The 24,534-nt window shown below is 36.3% G+C and overlaps 1 protein-coding gene across 7 annotated transcripts in view; it reads right to left on the bottom strand.

Annotated features, from left to right (window-relative positions):
• The window catches only part of by (focal adhesion protein tensin), a 572,440-nt gene that overhangs the window by 471,900 nt on the left and 76,006 nt on the right, over positions 1-24,534 (bottom strand). The window lies entirely within an intron of this gene.

Genomic DNA, 24,534 nt, shown 5'->3' on the forward strand with positions numbered 1-24,534 from the left:
AAGGTCGAACGGTTGATTGAATACTTCCCTTGCCCTTTCTTTGCATCTTTTTGATGTTTTTATTACTTACAGGGGGATGTAACTTGCATTTTAAGAAAAATGACCCAATTTGATATGCTTAACAGTCGTACTCCCGCCCACTGTACGTAGAATCACTGAAAATGAGTCTTCAGAACTGGCAGATTGTTCAGTCGTACTCAGCTTTTCTTGGCGGCCCTTTTAGGTTTCCCACCATGCTTTTTCACAAGCTTCTGGTTCCCGCCAATCTTCTGTAGTTTAGCATCTTATAACCTTTGCTCTGTTTTCATTTCTGTTCTTTCCAGACTATAGTTCTTCTCTCTTCTTAGGCCCTCTTGTTTCTTCTCTCTTCTTATCTTATTTTTATATCATATTATATTTTTATCTTATTTATCTTTGTACATATATATAATTTGCTGCTATCAGGATAGAATTAGGATAGTGGTGATCACCAATGGACCCTCATGTGCGGCAGAGAGATGAAAATGTGTAGAAGAACTGATATCTCTTTCAAAAACTCGAATTGTATGTGAAATTTGACAAAGGCAGTAAATTCTTTCGTTTAATTTATTTTGAACTTACTCGCTGGTGGATGAGAGAATTTATGGATAAGGTTTATGCGATTCTACACTAAACAACTAGGTTGGTGCTTTGCTCTTCAGTAAGAATCAATGAGATAAGGAGTCAACATAACGCGAGAAGAGCAGATATCTCGGTGGATGTGGATGGTGTATTGATATTGTTGTGTGTATACATCTGTGAAGACTGTACATCGGAATGTGGTTCATTGTTTATGCCCTGGGTCATCTCTCTATTTCCATAAATATATAGGTGTGTACGTTTGTGTTCGGTACACCACACATCGTGTATAAACATATCTTGTACGATGTACCAAACTCTTTAAGTGTTGAAGTGACTTTAGTAAAACATCAATTCTAATCCATCGACAATGCCAAGATCTTCTTTTTTTATTATTATTATGTTGAGATCACATCATGTGTTCAGCATCCCTAATGGCCAAGCTCCGTGTACAAAATTCTCAGCTTGTTTTGCATTATCAATCGATATCTCAATCAAGTTAATATTTCTTTCATTCGATGATAACATATTTATATTCAATATATTTTTTTTTTTTTGTATATATACACAGTTGAAATTATATAATATGTAACTGTAGTTAGGCGATCGAAAAATGGTAATAGATGGCAGGAGCTGCCGCATTAATATAAATTTGGAGTGACCTTTGAACTGCAAGAGTTTACCTCTATCATTTTTAAAAATAAGAAATTCTTTCTTTCTCGTACGCTCGGCCTGACCAGTGCCGGAATATAGTATTGTCACTGTAAGTCTTGTATTTTCTTACTATTATATGGTATTTAGTATAATTATTCTTTTCTGTATGCTTTCCATTTTACATTGCTTTAGTTTAGAACTTACTTACAATTTTTCTGTAATAAACCTCTCAATCTTTTCTGTAACAATCTTTCCTTAAATAAAGGTATTCTTTTGTTAGTTCAAGTACAGCCCAAGAGAGAATTTTATTTTGCTCCCTGTCGCCCTGGGTGATTTGTCGATGGAATTCACTTAGACGGAATAGTTGATGACTGCAAATAGGCTCAGCCTAACAGTAGAAAGAGATTCTAGGTCTACGGAGTCTCTAAAAGTGAATTCATCCTCTTTTTTTCTGGAAGGAGCTCTTTCACTGTATAGAGTAATCCAGTAAGTTGGGCTTAGCTACAAGTAGCAATGCTCAACAATAACAATAGTAATAAAGCTCAATTAGTATTACCTAACATATTTATTTAGGTGGGAGATGCGTAAATGATCCCATCTAATTTTATTCCTATTTTTTGAAAAATTCCCTTAAAATCCTCATAGCCTTTCAGCGAGTAGTCCCGTTTGTTTTTATTTTTCTACTTTACATCTGCCCTCAACCTCTTAAATAGTAACCAACTGATTGGCAGAGTTTTATGACCATGATCCGTTGACGTCATGCAATCAACACTATTGCAGTACTTCATATATGACTATGATTTCATTCATAAAGGTTCTGAACAAAAAAATGAATGAATAAGAACGAAATTCGAATAATAATCTCTATCCAATAGCATTCACTGATCCAACAGCGGATTTTCTTTAAGAATAAAACAATAATTTTCGGCAAAGGCTAATTACTTTAATAAACCTTTCGTTTTTCCTTCTTCCAACTCCACCATTCGCGTTTCCTTTCAAAGAAAACCAGAAACCTGAAACGCAAGAGGGGGGTGTGTTGTCTCCGCTGTTTTGGGCAATTCTGGTTGACGACGTCTTAGTTAAGTTGATAGCTGAGAGTTTCTACTGCTTGGAGGGGTTTGCTAATGACCTGGCAGTGGTAGTTAAGGGACGATTTGCGAATACACTTTCGGAGAGCATTTACGAGAGCTTCAAAACATTTACGATAGATGGAATAGATAAAGCGGAAGGTCCTCTCCATTAATCCTCAAAAAAAATAAGGTTGTCCCTTTCACAAGGAAAAGGAATCTGCGATAATTGGAACAACCAATTTTGGGGAGAGTTGGTATCCCCTTTTCCATGGAGGCTAATTATCTGGAAGTTACTTTTGGGTTTATTTTGGAATGCTTATCTGAATATAATTTCCCACAAGGCTATATGCAAAAGGCTATGTGGGAAAAGTTGTGGCACTATATTAGTGTTGAGCCCTAAGATGACACTCTGGATCTATAAAAGTGTAATTAGACTCATGTTACCTGACGGGGAGGTGGCTTGGTGGCTTGCAGGTGGGCGAAGTTTCGGGCACTCAGCGGCATTCAGAGGCAGGCCTGTGTCTGAGTGCAACGGGTGCTATCCAGGACTTGCCCTACTGCGGTCTTGGAGATTTTGTTAAATTTGCCCCACGTTGCACATGTTAGGACTCCAAAATTTAGTTTCGTCAGGCCTTTTAAAGTCTGTATTTAGGATCGAGAGGCTGGGTGGCAGGGACCTCCCCCCAGTTTGGGGAGGACTCTATTTGGTACAGCGATAGCTGCAGAAGGGTGGAGGGGTGGGAGCGGAAGTGTACGAGGTTAAGCCGAAATACAGCTTTTTGGCTAGCCTAGGAAAACTAGCTACAGTCTTTCAGGCTGAGCTGGTGGCAATTAGGTTCTGTGCTGTGCCGAGATTGCTAGATGAAGAATGATTCTAGAATCGTAATCTTAATATTTGCTGTATGTAGCTCACTATGCTCTTCCCTGTCATTTGGGAGTTAAATACTTCAGTCGGTTTATGTGTACCTTTCTACGTTTCTGGGTTTGATGAAAGATTTTGAGTCTTAATCAAGATCTAAAATTTCAAATAAATAAATAAATAATTGCTAGTAGCTAGAAAAATTAAAAATAGGTATTGTTGAGGCAAGATAGTGAGTTACTAGGATATAATTCCTTGGACTGGCAGTCGAACTTATTAGTAAGGGTTCTTTGCACGTCCCCATAGTACAGAGTTTCTTGGACAGAGTACCAAGAGAGAATGTGTAAAATATTTAAAAGGATACTATCCTGCTGTAGCACGGCTAAACCTCTGGTTGCCATAGTTTATTTGGGGGTCTCTGTATCCATCCGGGCGTAGTACAACTCACTCTTGGCAACCCAAAAGGAGAGTGTATAAAATTGACTCTCTACACGTCGAGAGCCCGGCTGGCATGGTAAAGGGGAAGAGGGTTTTTGCCCAACTGGAAAAGTCTTGACTCTAGACAACTGTTCCCAAAAGTAGGGAGGGTAAGAGAGATTCTGGCAATTGTAAATGTGTGAGTTAGATCTAAACTTCTATGTAAATTTAATTCGTAGCACAAATTTATTTTCCGAATAAAGAGTAGATTCAACGTTGGTTTATGTTTCAAGTTAGCTTAACGCAACCTTTTTCTAACAAATTGTTTATTCATGTGCATAACTTCTTAATCTTATTCTTTAATCTTCTAGTGATGCTGAAACACTAATTAGAAACGTACAAAAATGACCTTATAAAATGGAACATCATATATATGTTTTTAATAATCACAATCAATATATTATACTTTCTTTATCTTCCAAGCTCTTTGCTAAGATTAATAATAATGCGATCATTAAATAAAAAAAAATAAAGATTTATTCATAGGGAAAGGATTAGCGATGCTGTGTTAGTGCATCGTTCGATTTCCACGCGCAGGTCCCAGGTTCGAATCCAGCTGCTAGCCATTAGATTTCCTATTCTTCCTAAACTTCTTCTTACAGCTAACTTATCATCCAGAGATGGACAATGTTGTCTGTAACGAGAGAACACTATTCTCAGTGATCTCTATGATACCGCAGAGCGCTGGAAAAAAATGTTACCACACTTTGAGCAAACCTAATACTTAGATTAAGCCCATCCACGGGGATTAACTCGCAGAATTACAGTGGTTCCTTTAATCCTAGATTAATCCTAAATCATCAATGACCACCCAACATCTATAGCCTTTTCTAAAATTTCTTATCTACAATAATTTCTAAAGAACATTAGAACAAAGCCTACAATGGTGGCTGTGGGACCTTACAAGCTTTTAAAGTAGTATTTTAAATTTAGATACACATTTACACACTAAGTGGAGTCAGATTATGTAAGAGAAGCAGTTTTACACACAAACTGTCAAATTCTTTTTCCTATGTAGATCACGTGTTTGGATCCGTAAGTTTCATAAGACGAATATATGCACAAGAAGTAGGTATATACGTATATATGGTAATATTACAGGAAGTGACTCTTATTTTCTCTCAAGTCCCACTGCGTGCGCTAGTGGCAACTAAGTGTAGCATCTTGGTCTTCTGCTTTATCTTCCACCTCTCAAACTCTTATTTCCCACTTCCTGTCTTTCTTACATTCTTCCACTGTTCTTACTCATACTTACGCACTGTCTTCCATCATCTACATTCGTACCAAGAAAGAAGCAAATAAACATTACATTAAACGTACGTGTGGATACATAATATATACAATTTTTTTTTATTATTATTATTCTTTCTTGCTCTTTCTTTGCACGTCTATTGCTTGTACTTTGCATATTCTTCTTCTGTTGAGCGTCCTTTCTAGTTTTCTTCCACCTCTATTTTTTTTGTCTTTGTTTTTGTGCTGTTTCGCATTTACATTTGCTAGTTGCCATTATGATGTTATTTTTTTTTTATGTTTGCTTAATTAATAATGCGTGTAGCAAGCAGGGCTATCGTTAAAGCGCAGAGGCTTACATACTTAGTGGACCAGAACAGAGAAAAGCAAAACCATCCGACAATGTGCCGAGACATGTTGGCAAGGAAGGGAATTTGTTAAAGCTTCTGGCGATCTTTTTTAAGAAAAACCATCTTTTCGAACTCAGGAGACAAAATTGAAAAAATTGGACACATTCGCAATGTTTCCTCTTAACTAGAGCGGAAGTAATTAAGAGAAAAATCTCTCTCTCATTTTAAGAAAAAAAAAAGTAACGAAACTAAATAAAATAAAAACTCGTGTAGAATTAAAGTAGTAAGCCAGCTGATAGCTATGTTTAAGTTAGTTTCATTAAATTACTTTCTTGATTGTGGCTTTGATTTCAATCACGAATGCAATTTCGCATAGTACACCTCTTTCTTCTTCTTCTTCTTCAGCTTCACCATTAACTACAGTCCAACAAATAATATGATGTGGCAATCCAATGTTTGTAAGCTCACAAAACAAAAATAAACTTTTTTTTTTACTCCTGAGTGAGATAGAAGAAGGGATTTTAAGCCAGAGAGAATTAGGGTCTGGATAGAGTTGAGTATACATAGAATTAAAATCAATAACTTCAGTGCTATACCATAAAAACAAGTAATATCTAATATGTACTACATACCGCGTATATTTACGATTAAGAAAGTTATTATAGTTAAATAAAAAACTAAAATTAAATTTTAGATTTCCTAGGGGCACATTCGAAAACAAATAAAGGAGATTTCCCATTTCCCCAGAACCAGCATGATATCCCAAAAAGTTAATTCAGTTGCCAGAAATACTAAAAAGCTATTTCATTTTTCATGAACAAGGTGGGTAAAACCCATAAAAAGAACCATATTCGGTGAAGGTAATCAGATTTAAGCTTGGGGTTCATGTGATAAAAATGGAGAAGTTGTAATCGTAGAGTAGGTAATAAGAATGAATTTACATGCAAAGGAAAGGAAAGAGTGGGAGGAAACCCACATAACTAAGATGGTCAGAGGGTACTCGTAAAGACGCAGCTTCTATCTTTTGCAAAGACATCTTGCAACGACAAGAAGGGATTGGGAAAAGCAGCAGCACTAAACTAAATAAGCTGGAAAAGATTTTCCACGACTCTCTAGTAAGATGTAGTTTTATAGATGATAGTAATACGTTCACTTTTTTGCAATTAATAAAGCATGTCGTGGGGAAGTATTAGGTCAATGATGGCCTCCACCATGACTTCCCATTTCCGGACATTTAATAGTACTATTCCATCACCTGGCAACATGGTTATGGAGATTCATTCTACGATTCTATTTTAGCCAAGTAAATTCTCTTAAACATTTGTTATTTTAAAAATAATATCTACTTGATCAGTCGTACACCAGCCTTTCTTGGCGGCCCTTTTAACTTTCCCGCCTTGCTTCTGATTCCTTCCCGCCAAACGTCTGTAGCCTCGCCTCTTATAACCCCTTTGCTGTGTTTTCATTTCTGTTCTTTCCAGGCTACAGTGCTCCTCGTACATCGGCAAGAAGAGGGAGCAACAACCGCCGTTCGGTTTTTTCATCAGTTTTTCTCCATCTTCATCTGCAGGGGTTATCTCGGTGCCTTTTGTTCGCCCTCTTTATGGCCCTGGCCCTTCAGGCCTTGACCCCACTTGGTGTCCAACCTTGACGAGGTGGTGGGGCTTACGCACTAAGGGCACTAGAGACTAACCCTCTCTAAAACTTTCGCGTCTTCCCACATCTACTACTTCAAAAAAAAAAAAAAAAGCGTCTAAATTTAATTTTCTTGACAAGATCGAGAAGTTCTATCGAAAGCGTTGATGGCACATAAAGGAAATTATTTCTATGATTAGCATTTTAAATTTATGAGACCTAAGATGACCACTTTATTTACGCATAATGCACGCATCATTTTCTTCTAGATTATTAATAGTGAAAGATTTGCTAATGCTTCAAGATAATGGTGTACGAATATGCATATTGCATAGCTAAGTGCATAGAGGGGGGGGGGGAGAATTGTTAAAAATCTCTACTTAGATAGATCGTTTAGACGACTTTACTTATGGAAAAAAATATTCGGTCCTATCAACAAGTGAAAAATAGAGTAAAACAAAAAGAAAAGCTATCAAATGAGAGAGATCAAGTAGTGCGGTTGCTGGGAAAACCAGTTGACCTAGAAAAGCCGGCGAGAAGAAGAGCCTAGTTAATACAGAGCTGTATTAGTCCTGAGGCAGAGTTTTGGAGTGAACAGCAGCTCTATCCTAGAACTAGATCCTGAGAAAATTAAATCTGGCAACAAAAAGCGTGCGTGATGGCATCTTAATGATTGGTATTTATAGATTCTAAGGTGGGGGCATCGTTTTTAGTCGTTTTTTCAACGGCACTGTTAAGATAATTTACGTCAGTTCCGGTTACCACTTACTTCGTTTTGAAAGTGGTAATTTATGAAAAATGTTGACAACTCAGAAAAACTAATCAAATTTTAATGGGTTCATTTTTTCTTTTTTTAAAAAATCTCAATGATCAGTTTAATAATTATATTAATAAATAAGGATTAAGGATTAAAACAGCGGAGCACCGCAGCCACTAGAGGCTTATTGTGCCTTCCCCCTTTGTATTTAGTTGACGAAACTTCTCATTCTACAGAGGACTTTCCCTATTAGTTCTTTTTGCGCTAGTATCTCCTTTGATCTCAAAGATCCAAAGGGTACAACAAGTAAGAGGCTGTTTCCTCCTCTTCCTGACACAATTTGCACAACGGATCGCTTCCAGAACCTACTTTCTGTGGTCTGTGATCAGAGAAATCTCAAGTACAGAGTCACTTCGGCTCTTAGTTTACACAACCAAGATATCTGTGTCTTGCTGTGTTTGACCCTAGGACACTTCACTAAGTTCTTTTCATGTTCTCTCCAGATCCAGTCTCTGGGAGCCACACGAACTGTACCCTTGGTGATTCCCAGGGCAGTAGGGGCACTACTAAGTGCCCCCGAAATCAACAGACAGGCCAGTCTCTGCACCCTGGCAGAGTCTTGATGGTCTTCTTCCTCCAACACATTACCTCACCGTAGGTGATAGGAATGACTGTTCGTGTATAGAGCCAGTGGGCCATTTTCGGGCGTAAACCCCATGTCTTCCCACAGATTCTATTATTACCACAAAGAGCCTGTTTTGCCTTCAGTGTAACTTTTATCTAATTGTGCTATCTAAAAGTGAGTCTGAATAAGTATCTGAAAGTGACAATTATCTTTATTTCATTTTGGATTAATATTTGGTCATCAAAAAAGATTAATAAAAGGAATTAAATTATTAAAAATTAAATGATGAAGCCATAAATAGGCAACATAATCCTCGAAGTAAATAAGCACTGTTTACATAAACATACAAACCAAATTGTAAATAAATACGTAATTTAACAGGCTATAAATTTTGCTGGTAGATTAAATTTAATGAAGGAATGAGTGGAAGGGAAATATGAACAAAACTACACGAAGCATTAATGCATTAATGGGGTTTACCAAGGACGCAGTTCATTCATAAAAACCGGTTTTCTACTTTTGTTATGCAGTTGCGGTTAGCAGTGTGTGTATGTGGGGCAGGTGGGGGATGCAGTAAGTTGCTGAATGAATAGAACTTATTGTAGCGCATGAGTATGTAGTTACTTGTTCCCCTCTTTAATACGTAGGCAAAACTGCGCGTTATATTACTACTTACAAGCAACTGGTAAGCAGCACCTTCACTGATCAGCCATTTGTCTTTTGGGTTCTATTAAGGCGCAGAGTGCCCTTGTCCTTGTTATTTCTAGTTTTGGATTCAGGCCATCTTTTTTTGTCGAGTGTAATCATCACTAATCGTTTATGTTTATAAACAATAATACTCGTAATAATAGGAAAACGTTTCGAAAGCTAAACCTTTGTTTTCCTGACACAGAATAAAATAGGCAATAATAAATGTTTTGTGGGCCTCGCCTCTAACCGCTCGGCTACCGTGGCACCTTACACGTTTACTTATTGCATGTATATGGCCGTAGTGCGTCCTAATTTCGCCTATGGCTGTATTGTCTGGTTGAATGCTACTCGGCATAACATTGTTATGTTTTACAACGCGTCCAGCGGCTAGCATGTTTTGTTGATTAACGGGGCATTGCAGAGTACTCCTACTGCTGCTCTGGAATTTATGTTACAGCTTCCTCCCTAGGATATTTTTCTTAGGGGAGAGGCTTTGATCGTAGAAGAGTGTAGACTTGAGATTGTCAGCACGTGGATATCTAAGAACTTTCCCGGTCAGAAAGGCAGGCTTTTTAGTCATGCTGATCTGGTCCGGGAAGATTAAAAAAAAGCAAATTGCAGTGCTCTCCATGCCGAGGAACTTCCTCCCTGCGACTCTGAATTTCCGAAGGAATTACTGGGGTTCGGATACTAGCAAGGGAGGAGGCTTTTGCTTCGGCTGTCGAGTTGCCAATAGACAGCATTTCTGTTTTGACGGATGGTTCATTGATGGATAGGGCGTCTGCATCTGGGGACTGGGGCTCAGATGGGAACGCACTAGCCTCTTCCTATTTTAAGTAGAGAGCCATTTCTTCTTAAATAATTTTAATAAATCTCACCAAGAGCCGCAAGGATGATAGTGTAAACAAACTCTGTAGATCATTTGTATACACAAATTATTATTTTATGATATTCAATAACATTTAAATGTTTTATATATTTATTTTTACATATTGCAAAGTAAATATAAACAAATACCTTTGAGAAATGGAATTTTCATTCGTTACAATAAATTTAAAATATACAATATATTTTGGGCACGCTGAAGAGCCACTCAATTTGGATAAAATAGCCGCAAGTGGCTCGCGAGCCGCGGGTTGCCGACCCCTGGTCTAGCCTCTTGATCTTGGTAATTATGCATCTGTTTTCCGGGCGGAGTTGGCTGCCATTCAGATGATATTGATGTTAGGTTCTTCATGGATGGCCAGGCTGCAAATTAAAGCTCTGGTCACTCCTAGTAAGAACCAAATTTTGGTCAATTCAAAGCCATGCTGCTCTCAAATTGTTAGAAGCTTTGAATATTGTTGCTTGGTCCCCTGGTCATTCCAGGATCCAGGGTAACGAACTTGCTGATGAAACAGCAAAGGAAGGAGCTGCGTTTTATAACAATGACTCCTCCGCCCATTATCCCTGTATCCTATTGACGTTGTTGAGATCAGAGCAGTGGAATATTGGGAAGGAACACCGGAAACACGGTGGAGATCCCTGAGCTGACTGCCGTCAGGCTTATGAGTGTTAATCTTTAGGATAGAGTTCAGGTAGCACTTCTGAATTTTTTTAAAAAAAGATCATTTATGGTAATCTCAGAACTCTTAAGGAGCTCTCTTAGGATGCCCTGATGGTATTCCAACCAAACATCACGATACACACTAACACGCGGTTAGTGAGAATTTAATGGAGCGAAAGTACGAGATATAATTAAAGACATTGAACATTTTTACCCAATCGCAATAACTCCGTTCACCAATTGGTTAAAAAAAAAGAAAATTCTCCCCTAGAACCTCAGAATACAGAGAAAACTTTTACAAAACTCATCTTACCTTACCAAATTCCAGGAGTATCACCTTCCCAGCTTTACCGACCTTTAACTTAGTTAATAAGTTAGATTAATTTCAGACCCTAGATTTAAGCTACTTTGAAACTCAATCAACTGTAACTCAATAAATTGAAACCAGATCATAAAACTTAAAACATATAAATCAATAATTCTAAGTTTAACTTGTAAAGTTTCATAAACTTTGATCAGCTGAGGTTTCTCTTTTCGAGTTTTTTTGTCTCGAATAATTAATTTAATTTTTTATATTTTGTACAATTTTTTGTAATTATTATGCAGGAGGTTGTAGTATTGTATTGGCGCTCCATTGTACATATGTATTTATTTTCATGTAATATAAATAAAAATCTTTCTTTCATTCATTCATAAACTTTTATTCTCAACTTGTCAGATTTTATTAAAACCTAATTAATTAAACCTCACTAATCAGGGATTTTTTCCCTGAAAAATCTACTGTTTGAAGGAAACCTACGTACAATTGAACAAAAAAGTAGTCTCTCTCCAGACGTGCCTGTACGGGAGTAAAGAAAAGGGCATATCCTAGAGTAAAAGACTCCTTTTAGGATGAGTATCCTAAGTAGCATAAGACAAAATTCAAAAAGAAAAAAAAAATAAACCTTTAAAGAGATAGTTGATGCGAGCAATCTGCCCGTTGATTGAAATTTACGCTAGAAAAAAGTAGTATTATTTAGTGCAACGTTACCCTAAGTGGTTCCTAGGAACCGTAAAACTGACCCAAAGGTTTCCTAGAAAATTCCATCCTTTCTTCCTACAGAAAAATACATAAAATATTTATTAATTTGGTATTGCTGATGTAAAATGTTCAATTAATTCGATTTTGTTTTGCTTAAAATGGCCGGTTTTCCCGGTTTTTCTGGTACATTTTTAGATTTGCCAATAAAAAGTTACTTTTTTTAAAGTTTTATCATTTTTTAAATCCTTTTAAATCCTATGGTGGCCTCTCTTCCGTCTCCTATGCATCTTTACTCACTATATATATTCAATAGTAAATGGTAAAATAACAAATGAACTTTATTTAAAGAACTTACGATATTGAATCTCTCAATAACTCTAATTTTAGACTGTACTATTATGGTCTATATGACTATATTTTGCAAACTCAGAAATACCTTCTACATAAAGTACCGTTAGCAAGTAACTAGAGTATTTGCACAGTTAAGAACTTCAAGTCAATACTGTATTTCATTAAATATCAGTAACAATATGTATAAAATCAATTCAAAAATTTTCTGTCAATTTTGTGATTTGAAAGTGTATGAAGATTTGCCACATATGTATATTGTTTATTTGTCCAGCGTATTTCTCAATTAAACAGAAATATTTAGAAAGATGTTCTTTTTGTATTATACTCTCTGTTAAGTTCAAAATGATACAATTTATTATGAAATATGTTTTTATTTATTTAAAAGAATGTCTGAGAAGAAGAGCCCAACTTTATTGATTTAAATTGATTTAAACTCACGTGGAACCCACATACTCGACAGAAACGACAAGACGTGAACAGACGCTACAAGCTACTTACTGGACTACTTGACCGTAGATCCAAACTCGACTTGAATCACAAATTGACAATCTACAAAGACACTGTTAAGACCCCTATATGGACATACGAAGCAGAAGTGTGGGGGCTCAACCAAACTCTCTCTAATTCCAAAACGCCTGCAGACCACTACAGAGTCTAAAAATCCTACAGAAAATCCTGAATTCTCCATACTACATTTCTAACCTTACAATACACACTGAACTTCACATCCTTTTTGTAACCGATCTAATAAAGTCTCGCTACCACAAATTTCACAGCCTCCTAGCTCTCCCATCCTAATCCTTTTGTACAACAACTCTCCTCTCCTCACCTTCCCGTCAATCCTCCTCGTCGTTTGAAGCGGAAGTGGCCTAGAGATCTATTGTGATTAAATCATTGTGAAAGAGTTTCACCAGTGGGTGATTGCTCTAACCATGACATTACAAGTGAACTAAACCAGTAAGATCAAATTTACTTGATGCAACATTTGTTGCAGTTGTAAATATTACAAATAAAGTGAAAAAAACAAAACAAACAAACTGTTTTCTGTCTTAGATATGAATATCTTTTCTTTAAATATTACTTTGTAAACTAGGTAAATAATTTTTGTAAATTTCGTTACATTACACATATTCATTGTAATGTAATTTATTGTAACCACACTGTAAATATGTTCCACAGCCCTGAGAAGATGACCTAGTCCCTAGGTAATCCTAAATTGTAATTTGCCTATTTAATCTTAATTTTATCTTATCTTATAGTTTCATTTATATTTTTTATTGCTATTTATTAAATGAAAGTTTCTATCTTTACTTATTATAGTATGTTTTTTTTGGAAGTATGAGTTTACTTTTGTATTAATGAGCTCAACTCTTTGTATGTGATTGCGCAAAATAACTAAATGATAATATTGGTAAAGTAACAATAAAGTACGTATTAACAATATCAATCATTTTCATGACCTCACAATATAATTATGGACATTACACCAAGAACCAGACAAAACAAATAAATGCGCGATACATATGTATATAATTATTATCGATAAATCGATAAATACTTCACGATGATACATAGCTTTAAGGTGAAAGGTGTTGTAGACCAATCAAGTGAGTGGTTAAAGAAACTAACCTATAAATAGATTTAAGTGGTAGTAACTCATTAAATTCCAATAACTATCCATAAGGTCGTAAAAAGGTTACAATCATTCTACAGATAAATCACTCCGGGTCGCTTATCTCATATCTCTTACTTCAACTATCTCACTTCAAATTGTATTACTCCCTCTCTTTAACGCGCGCGCACCCACACTACCAGCTCATTCAATGTAGGCATATGTGTGTATATGTATACGTGTACAAACTGATAAGGATCATATTATTTTAGTGCACCATTGGTTATTATACATTATCTCCATGACCGATGGTTCTTTAGAAAATAGATGACTTTCAATATTTTAGTCAATATATCGTTTGACTGTGTTCAGAGACAATAAACATTGTACTTAAGAAAATTTCTGATATGAAACACAGTTACTGAAATAACTATAACCACGATAGCTGATCGGTTAAAGGCTAGACCCGCAAAGCTAAGATGTATTGTTGGTTTGTGGGTTCGATTCCCCGGTCTCTAGGCCTTAGATTTTATTTAATGGTTAATATGAAAACTTTAAATGAAGTGCAGTTTGCTAATCTCCTCACTCCCACTACACTTAATTTGATAGTTGTACGTAATAAAGCTCGCCTGGAAAATAGGCATATACATAATTAGTACAGCGTTTTGAAGAGTTGCCTGGATTTAGCATTTTTCCAGAAAATCCCTGAAAAATTTTCTAATAAAAAAAAAGTAAAGTAATTGCCTATTTTTTCAGGCCGGCTTTACGTCCAACTATCAAATTAGGTGTCATGGACGGAGGCGACTAGCAAAAATACTTTACTGTAAATTTCTTTTATTAATCTCTAAATAAAATCCAAGGCCTAAGACCAGGGAATCGAACCCAGTACCACACAATGTATATTAGCTTTGCAGGTCTCGCCTCTTAACCGCTCGGCTACCGTGGCGCCTAACTTTCTAATAAAAGTGACAGCAATGTGCGAAGTTCAAAGATAATCAATCATTAAAAGAAATGCATGAGAGAAAATTGCTTAATTAAAATCGCACACATAAAATTAGAGATGAAACAAAAACTACTTTTAATAAATACTAAGCAAGTTATTAACGCTTAATTAGCTAAAGATACATTTGCGACCGACCAAACAATTCTCCCACGCTAAGATCAAATTAAAATATTTCTGTAGTATAATTACAGCCTAAAAACGTTCATTCATAGTAAGCTAAATTAAATAAAAGATAAATTGGGAAGAAGTATAACACAGTTATACGAGTGCAGTAAAAAGACAAACAATGAAAGGATTCCGGTTTGATGCGAACGGGCAATGTTAAAGTCTCACAATGTAAAACTCACGACTTCGATCGGCTAAGGATTATTAACAGGAAATAAGAAGAGATAAACTACACGCTTTTACACGCTATTATCCACATCTTATAATGATCTACTCAGTAAATTGTACATAATCAATTTAACGTCGTTATCTCTGTAATTATTGTAAAGCTATAAAAGGAATACACAAATTAAATATTTCAAAAATAAAGATTAATTAATAAATAGGCTAATCCATAGGTAATTAACATTAAATTGACTGGAAAGAAATGCTCCTTTTCCCTTTGATTATAGCCCAATATACCAACAAACACTTATTAGTTTCATGGGTCTCGCCTCCCAACCGCTCGACTACTCATTATTTCAATTTAATTATCCTGGCGCAAGAGCATATGTTTTATTACTTCTGACCAATATTTATATTTTCTTACACAGAAGTAATATGTGAGGCGCCATGGTAGCCGAGTGGTTATAGGCTAGACCCGCAATGCTAAGATGTATTGTAGGTTTAGTGGGTTCGATTCCCGGTGTCTAGGCCTTGGATTTTATTTAATGCGGTTAATATGAGAAATTTTCCCCGCAAGGGGTGGTTGATGCATGCAACCACTTGGGGAGCAGCGCCCCCACGGGTCACCACAGCTCAGTACACCATGCTCGCTCATTGGGACAGTACACTATACACTAACACTAGCACACCCTACGCTACAGACAAGGTCATGGACCGTACACAACCTAGGGCCACCGTTCCTAGGAAACCACCCCGGACGGGGGAGTCAGTTCGAAGGCTCTAAGGTAGCAGCCCTACCATCGAACTCGGATGCTGAGGGCCGATAACCCTCACATCCTAAATTACCTTATCATGAAACCTCGAGGAGGCCAAGACTCTACATGAGTTGTAGCGCCAGTTAAGAAGAAGAGAAGTAATATGAGAAATTTATTAATAGTAAAGTATGTTTGCTAATCGCCTCCGTCCACGACACCTAATTTGGTATGGTAGATGGACGTAAAGCCTGCCTGAAAAAACAGGCATTACTTTCGACAGTTTTTACATCGTGTACAAAATTCGAAAGATTTTGTACGAAAATTCTTGCTCCATCCGCTTTGCCAGCTTACAAAAGGCAGTATTCACAGTTGAATGTGCATCTTTGGCCGACATTAGTCACTAGAGGGAGAAGAAAAAATTATTTTGAGAAGATTATACCTAAGGGCAGTTCTGCGACCGGAACCTCCTCCTATAATCTTAGCTTTGTGATAAGGCTGAACCTTCTTTTAGCTGAAACGGTAACGAACTACTGTATCAGTGGAACACAATTGTGACTTGGGATGCTGGTACAGCCGCAATAGTAAGGGCTGTAATCCTAGAAGAAAACGCGATACCAAAAGAGCTCAATTTGGTCATACTCTCGCTCTGTTAAATTTGAAAAGTTCACTCTAGAATTTTCACGTCAGATTTACCTTCATTTTTAGATTTCTTTTAAGAGTGTCTTATAACTTTTACAATTATAAGATAAATCACATTAGTTCAAGCAGAAAACCATAACCACAACAATCTGCATTTAATAGTTGGCCTTCAACTATTAAAGGAACAAAGAAAAACTTTTACCCGGAAAATATGCTGTGAAAATAAACTAAAACCAAAGAAAATTATTTTTTTTTTTTGTGCAGACAATCAAGATTTTTTTTATATTTGTTTGAACTTCACTGCATATTAATTTATTTTGATTTTTTTCGCCCCCTAATAATTTTCAAATGCTCATTTCGTAGTTTATTTATATTACCAAAGAAAAACACACAACGGAATAAATATGAAACGTTGGTTTACATATTTAAATATAACCTGTGTACACTTGTGGCTACAGGATTACAGGGAGAGAGGGTTGGGTTGTCAGGGGGGCAACATTACTCTTTGCCCCAGTGGTATACATAACCCCAAGCTGAATTAATTCTTTAACTCTAGAGAAACATCCTTTTCTAAATCACATGCATTCTTTTCTTTGAATGTTCTTTAAATAATTCATTACAGTCTTTGGCGTTCTATTCGACTATATATTGTTTCTCGAATTAAAGAAGCATTGAAATGCGATCATAATCAATTGATGGGCAAATTGATCAAGAGGTTATTATAAATCAGAAATTCTAAAAATATGTGGGTATCAACATAAAATACTAGCAGGCTCCGAAGAGGAATCAACACGACCTGGCGGAATCTGCTTAGTAAATTATTTTATTCGGAGGCTACAGGATAAACACCTATCCTCTGGACCAATCTGTTTTCAAAAAACAAAAAGGTTGGCATCTTATAAAGATTCTTTCTTTCTTTTAACTCGTCTAGGAAAGCCAGATAAGATAATAAACTTCTGACTTAAAGAAAAACAAAATAAGTAAACACAAGGAAGAAAAAAACCAGGAACAAAGGTTAATAAAGCTGGTTAAATAAGTTTAGATGAGAGGATTTCCTAAAAGAATAGAAGAAGTTAATAGAGGATATCCAGAAAGTTAGAAAGATTAGCGAGTACGAAATCAAGGTAGATTGATTGTACCGTAACCGTAGATCCAGATGAACTAGATGGCTGCTGCATAAAATAAGGATTCCTGTGGGACCCTAATTGAAAACAGTAGGATTCAATTAATTAAATAAAGTAAGAGCCTGCATTGGTAATTGATTTCATTAGAAGGCTGCTGATAGAGAAGCACTAGTATGATGCTGCAATTAGCTTTTATCCATTTGTGTACTATGAGGTCCCCTAAGACTTAGGTACAGCTAGGGCGACTATAATCCTAGCAATAAAATGGAGGATTTAGTAAAGAAATTCAAACTGAATAAAAAAGCGTTGAAATTTGGTTATAGTTTTTAGAACTATAAGTCTTACTGTAAGTAATATTGACTGATTGATTCAAAATAGACACGGCATGGCAAAGGTTTTTCTCAGACTTCCCAAGACCGATGTAGACTGCTAACAGTTTTCAGAACGTCTGTTCTTCTGTTCTGCTGTCTTAACTTTTTTAGAGCAATCTTTTTTTTAAGCTCGTCAGTAGGCGCTTTTATAAAGGCTCTGATATCATAATTTGATAGAAGAAGCTGGCTAAACTAAGGGCAAATACCACTGCCTAAGATATTCTGCTATTTATTACTGTGTTCTATTTTTTTTTTTAATATTTCTCGTAAATGAGAAATTTATTATTTAGTATGTTTTTAAATAAGAAACTCGAGAAGGATTATGGGGTTATTGATGATTATAAAACGTGGCTTTGTAAGTGGGAGTTATCAAGTTCGAAACCTGAGGTAGCTTACTTTTTATTTGTTCGAAGAAATATACTTCAGTAAAGTATCAGCTTCCGCCCTTATAGTTGGATGTTATAACAGTGCCTAAAATAGTAGGCTATTTTTTAAAGTTAAGTGGAAAAATTAACAATAAACGACTTATCTACACTATGATACTGAAATCTGCCTGGACTTACGGGACTGGAACTTTGGGGCTCAGCCAAAGCTTCCAATATCTACAGAATCAAATCCTTCCAATCAAAAACACTCCGACGAATCGCTAATGCTCCTTTTACCTCGTAGCAAACTCTACCTTGCACCGAGATTTTCTTGTTCCTTATTATGTTTCAGAAGCTATAAGATCCCGTTAAGTAAAATTCCATACATCAATTACCTAACATCCTAATCCTCTATTATCCCAACTTAGATTAGATTAAATTTGGGTGGCCTCAAGGCCTGCGCCACCGCGACCCCTATGGATCTATTGTGGCTCCCCGGCTTTAGAGCTCACCCTCCAGACCCGTCCGTTTAATCAGACTCTTAATTCTGGAGAGTGGCTCCTGGGTAAAGCTCTCAGGCCTTGGTTTTTCCTCCCCGAGAAGTAACATCCTTAGCCATACGAGCCCCTCACACTGACACAACACGTGTAGTGCCGTTTCTTCCTCTTCCTGACAGAACCTACAAAGGCTATCATCTGCCAGGCCCATGCGATGAATGTGCTTTCTGAGCCTGCAGTGGCCCGTTAATAGGCCTACAATTATCCTTATAGCCCCACGGCCTTGACGGATTAATTCTGCGGTCAGCCTCGGCGAGTAGCCTCTGATGAACTCCTTCGCCTGTCGCAGCCCAGTGGTGGCAAACCACCACTCCTGAGCCTTACTCTGCACCCATGCATTGATGGCCGCAGACTTAACACATTTCGAAACCCCAAAGCAGGGCTCCGGGCCAACGAAGTGTCCCGCAGAGCCTTCCCGGGCCAATAGATCTGCCACTTCGTTCCCCCTGTGTCCTGAATGACCAGGTACCCAAACTAGAAAGACCATATTCTGGTCACTAATTTCCTTCAGGGCACCCAGACAGTCCCAAACCAGCCTTGAATTGACCTGGTAGGAACTAATTGCCCGTAGAGCAGCCTGACTATCCGAGAAAATTACGACCTTAGAGTTAATAATTCTTCGCCCTTTAATCTCGGTAGCACAGAACCTAATTGCAGCTTATCCCAACTTACTAGATTACCAGGAAATCCTCAAAGAAGGGTGAAGCGCAGGTGGGGCCAGGCGAACTTCTCTATGAAGTAAGTGTCAGTGCACACGATAGTGATCTGTTTTTTTGGGGAGGGAGTTCCACCAATGGGTGAATTCTCCCCTCATGTTACTCGTGTTTATATTACGTGTCATGTTGTTGCTTCACTTATTGCAGAAATATACTGCAGTTGTGAAAATAAATAAAAGAGACAAAAAAAAAAAGTGGAAAAAATAAAGGTTTTTTACACTCCCAACTTTTGCGACATTGATACCAAAAGATTTTTTCTCTTTATTGCAGCATCTTTCATGCTCATTTTTATTACTTACCTTTCTTTATGGGCATTAAACAAATAGTGAAGGCTTAAAGAGAGGGGGAACCATATACTTTTCTAATTTAGGAATGTGTATTTTCTTCAACCGACTGATTTGTTTGATTGTTTTTTCTTCAAATAGCCTCATCTCTTTCTCAACATCTCTTTGAACTCACTGAACAAGCTGAACTCTCCGTTTTTTTTAGTCGTCCTGATCGTTTGTACACAGATATTGGTTAAATAAACTTACACATGTTTAAATAAACAGTTTTTCTCCTTCTTCTCCTTCTAGCTTTAATGTATGGTAGACTGACATTGATAATTGTTCTCATATTGCATGTTAAACTCGTGACAGGCTGCCTAACCACACACGCGCACTATTGTATTAGTCATAGTTAATGTCAACATTTACTAATGTTCTGTGTTTTTTAACATCATCAGAATGACGTCACCTAGGCTCTCTCAATATCTTTAAAAAGTATGAATCTTTATCTCTCGCTCTCTACTCAAAGCGGTTCTTTTTTTAAATTTAGATGAAGTTCGCAATATTTATTTTTTGTTTTTTGCTCTAGCCGAAATAAACTCTATTCAGTGTTATTTGTAACATAAAAAGTTATTGCTGTTCATTATTTTTGGTGACTGATTCATAGTTTCAATAGAATGAAAAAATAATTGCCATTTCAGTCATGAGCCGAGCTTTCGACCTAGGGACTAGGGTCATCTTCAGGGCTGTGGAACATATTTACAGATTGTTAATAATAATTCTATTAAAATGAATATGTATAATGTAACGAAATTTACAAAAAAAATTATTTACCTAGTTAACAAAGCGATTACAGGGTTGGTGTGTCTTCTGTCTTGTCTGTTCATGGACTGAGTATGATCGGTCTGTGTGTGATATGTGTTAGGTTGTGTGGAAGTCAGTGTTGCCAATTGTCCAAGTATTTTGTAGTAAGTTGGCCGTATATGTTGTTTAAATTGTTCGTGTCTGTTTTGAAATTTAAACATTACTCTTTTCTTTAAATATTACTTTGTAAACTAGGTAAATAATTTTTGTAAATTTCGTTACATTACACATATTCATTGTAATATAATTATTGTTAACACACTGTAAATATGTTCCACAGCCCTGAAGATGACCTAGTCCCTAGGTCGGAAAGCTCGGCAGAATAAATGTATCACGACTGAAATGGCAATTATTTTTTCATCATTTTTTATTCCAGTTATTTAAATTGAGTTGCTTTTACTGGAATAGAACCAAGTTTTAAAAGAATTATTTTTTATAATAGAATTTTTTTTTCCAATAACTGGAATAATAGGAAATTTTGAGTGTATAATTCATAACTACAATGGACCATAAGTTTAAAAAATACTTCGTTTTATTTCATAGATTAAAAATACTACGCTTTTACTAGACTACACCAGCCATTTTTAGGTGGTAGTATATCGACTGATATAATTACGTGTAGAGAGGAGGATATATGAATACTGTATAGGGTTGTTAACAAACTAGATGATACCCGTTAGCAAGCGAGAGTGCGTGCGTGTAAGAGAGAGAGGCTCAGAAGGAGAAAGGAAGGGTAAGGCTGAATCCCGGTAATGAGCTTAGGATGTAACTTTAGAAAACACCGCCGACATCTTATAACAGTGAAAAGGGTATGGGAGGTGGGTTCATCACTTAGCTGCTTGAAGTAAGCTCACTAACAATGTAACAATGTAATGGCCAGTAAAATGCTATTACGTACAAAAAAAAAAAAAGTAGAAGAAGGCTATATATGTTATTCATTCTATCTCGAGCCTTGATTTATTTTCAAGTATAATTACATTAGAAGATCGTGTTTGGAAATTTATTTTTTACAAAGCAGAAAAAATAAATAAATAGGTAATAAGAAAAATAAACCACCTCACGTGAGAAGTTTCACTGCCTAAAAAAGGCTAAATAAAAAAACTATCCAGTTTTCAATAATAATAAAAATTACCCGTTTAAATTTTCATTGGAAAACAATCCATTTTCTTTAAAATCTCCAAAAGTTTTTAATCTTAAGAGAAACTGTACCGATAATGTTAATGTTGTATTAAAATTTTTATCGGTAAATCCATAGTAATTTGAAATTACTACGGATTTCGGAAAATTAGATGTGACTTTTGCGTAAAGTTGTTTCATGTAAGGGTTGCTTCAGCATCAAGTGAATAACAATAACTTGTTAGCTCAGTGAGTGTGATGTGAGCTTTCCAATGAATCAATTCTTGATCATAACCGCAAAGAAAAGTACGAATTGTGAAATTCATTGTATCGGAAAAGTGATTTCCCGGTCAAATTATTATTTTAATTTATTTTGTAATTTACAATCGGTATACATGTATACAATCAGTAAATCTGATAAATATGATGAACTAGTGCTGGAGGAGAGCAGGAGATGAGAAACTAACCAGCGGTAGCACTCTCTACAGCAAGGATGAGCAACACGCGGCCCGCCAAGCATTTCTAAAATTGAATTTGATCTAATATTGATCAGCTTGTATCGAAAAGACAGTGCCAAATTTCTCATTAAAACTTTCAAGTAAATTCGTTTTTCTGTTCTTTTGTTTGTTCTTATCTTGCATTAAAATTTGTATATGAAATCTTTACTTTCTTTTTTTAATTTTATATTTTTTTATTCTAATATTTATTATAAATAAAGTTTCGTAAATTATTAGTAAGAGTTAATCTATGTGCGGCCCGCCAAAAAAAATTTAAATTTAAATTGGCCCATTGATTAAAAAGGTTGCTCACCCCTGTTCTATAGGATATCGATATTAATGGTGACGATCATCTTCAGTCCTCAAGGAAGTCGCGTGGCCATTAGCGATTCAGTCGGCGAGGAGGATTGTTAGGGATGTCAGTGGAGGCGTGAGACTGTACGAAAGGATTACAGCAAGTAGAGAGAGCAATTATGGAACTTTTGGTATTTAGTCTTGGCGAGTTGGTCTATGAAGGGAATGTTGAGGTCCTTGTGAAGAGCTGAGGTTAGTCACCGTAGAAAGGAGCGTCAGCTATCTGTTGGCAGTAGTTTTGACTGAAATGTTTGTACAGTCCGTATGTTTGTAGGTTTGGCTGAACCCCACAGCTCTAGTCCCGTAAGTCCACCATAGGTTTGAGGATAGTGTGGTATATTAAGCATTTGAGTTCAATGGGTAATTTGGAGCGTCGTCCAAGAAGTCTGTAAAGCAGTTTCGCACGTCAAATTATTTTGTTTTTTAAATTTTCTTTAAAAAACTCAAATTTTTGCAACTCTTTTTAAGGGCCTCTTAATGTTACAATAAAGTTAGAAAATCAATCATTAAATTAAAAAGGTACTTTAGAGAGGAGAGAAGCGTAACCATTAACCATCTTTTCTGGATGTCCTCTGCTCGAATTTTCCAGGGTGGAGGGAATTGAAAATAAAAATTGCTGTAGACAATGTCGAAAACCATTTCCTAGAAAATTTTTAAAATTAGCGAAAATTCACTCACCTAAGATTTGATATTTTTTTTAGCTTGAGTGAACCCACATACATGCACGCTTTAAGTGACTCGTTTTCTCAAAAAATACTTATTTTTTGGGGTGGGAGAGAGGCTCAAAGTACTTTAAATCGGTGTACTTCCGGTGAAAAGTAAATATGTATAGCAAAACTTTTAAGACAATCGCAATATTTACTTTTACCGGTTCAGTGAGGTGTAACGATGATAAATAACGAACTTGTTGAAGGAAATATAGATATAGAAGCTTGCAGCGCTAGTTAACAAAAGTTAGTGTAAGCAATGAACTCCTTTAGTTAGAACCAATTAGAAAAAAGAATAGTGAAGAAGTGGAGTAACTTAAAACAAAGAAAATGGTTTATATGACAAATGGTAGATAATAGGAGCGAAGGTGTTGTACAGAATTAGAACGGAGAATTAGAACAAAGAGCAAGAAACCGTACATAGCCTAGACTAGAGGTTATATATATATAGCCGGTAGAACGTAGTCCATTATGAAACAGTCGTTCAAGTCGTAGTTACGAGAAAACAAGGACAATTCTGTAACTTCTCTCTGATAATTGTTCAAATTAAGAAGTCTGTACACAAGGGAAGTACTGTAAAGGAAGAAAAATATGAACAGAAGATTGCGTTAATTTAAGTGACGCCATGTTCTTATATACCACTTTTATTTTATTTATTTATTGGCGTGTCGTCTACGATGGTCATTACTGCCATAAATCCAGTTTCCTGTATGTTCTGAAATCGCTTAAGCTGGATAGCGCATGCTTAATTGTCCTATGTAGCTTCTAATTAAGGCGCCAAAATGGCCGAGCGATTATAGGCTAGACCCGCAAAACTAAGATGTATTGTTGGTTAGTGGGTTCGATTCCCTGGTCTAGGTCTTGGATTTTATTTAATGGTTAATACGAGAAATTTTTTAGTAAAGTATGGTTGGCGGTTATAGGCTAGACCCGCAGTGCTAAGATGTATTGTTGGTTTAGTGGGTTCGATTCCCTGGTCTAGGTCTTCGATTTTATTTAATGGTTAATATGAGAAATTTATAGTAAAGTATGTTAGGAGGTTATAGGCTAGACCCTCAATGCTAAGATGTATTGTTGGTTAGTGGGTTCGATTCCCTGGTCTAGGTCTTGGATTTTATTTAATGGTTAATACGAGAAATTTTTTAGTAAAGTATGGTTGGCGGTTATAGGCTAGACCCGCAGTGCTAAGATGTATTGTTGGTTTAGTGGGTTCGATTCCCTGGTCTAGGTCTTCGATTTTATTTAATGGTTAATATGAGAAATTTATAGTAAAGTATGTTAGGAGGTTATAGGCTAGACCCGCAATGCTAAGATGTATTGTTGGTTTAGTGGGTTCGATTCCCCTGGTCTAGACCTTGGGTTTTATTTATTGGTTAATATGAGAATTTTTTAGTAA

Source organism: Rhodnius prolixus, unplaced genomic scaffold (assembly GCF_049639745.1).
Source record: "Rhodnius prolixus isolate KJV_2025 unplaced genomic scaffold, Rpr scaffold_4, whole genome shotgun sequence".
NCBI lineage: Eukaryota > Metazoa > Arthropoda > Insecta > Hemiptera > Reduviidae > Rhodnius > Rhodnius prolixus.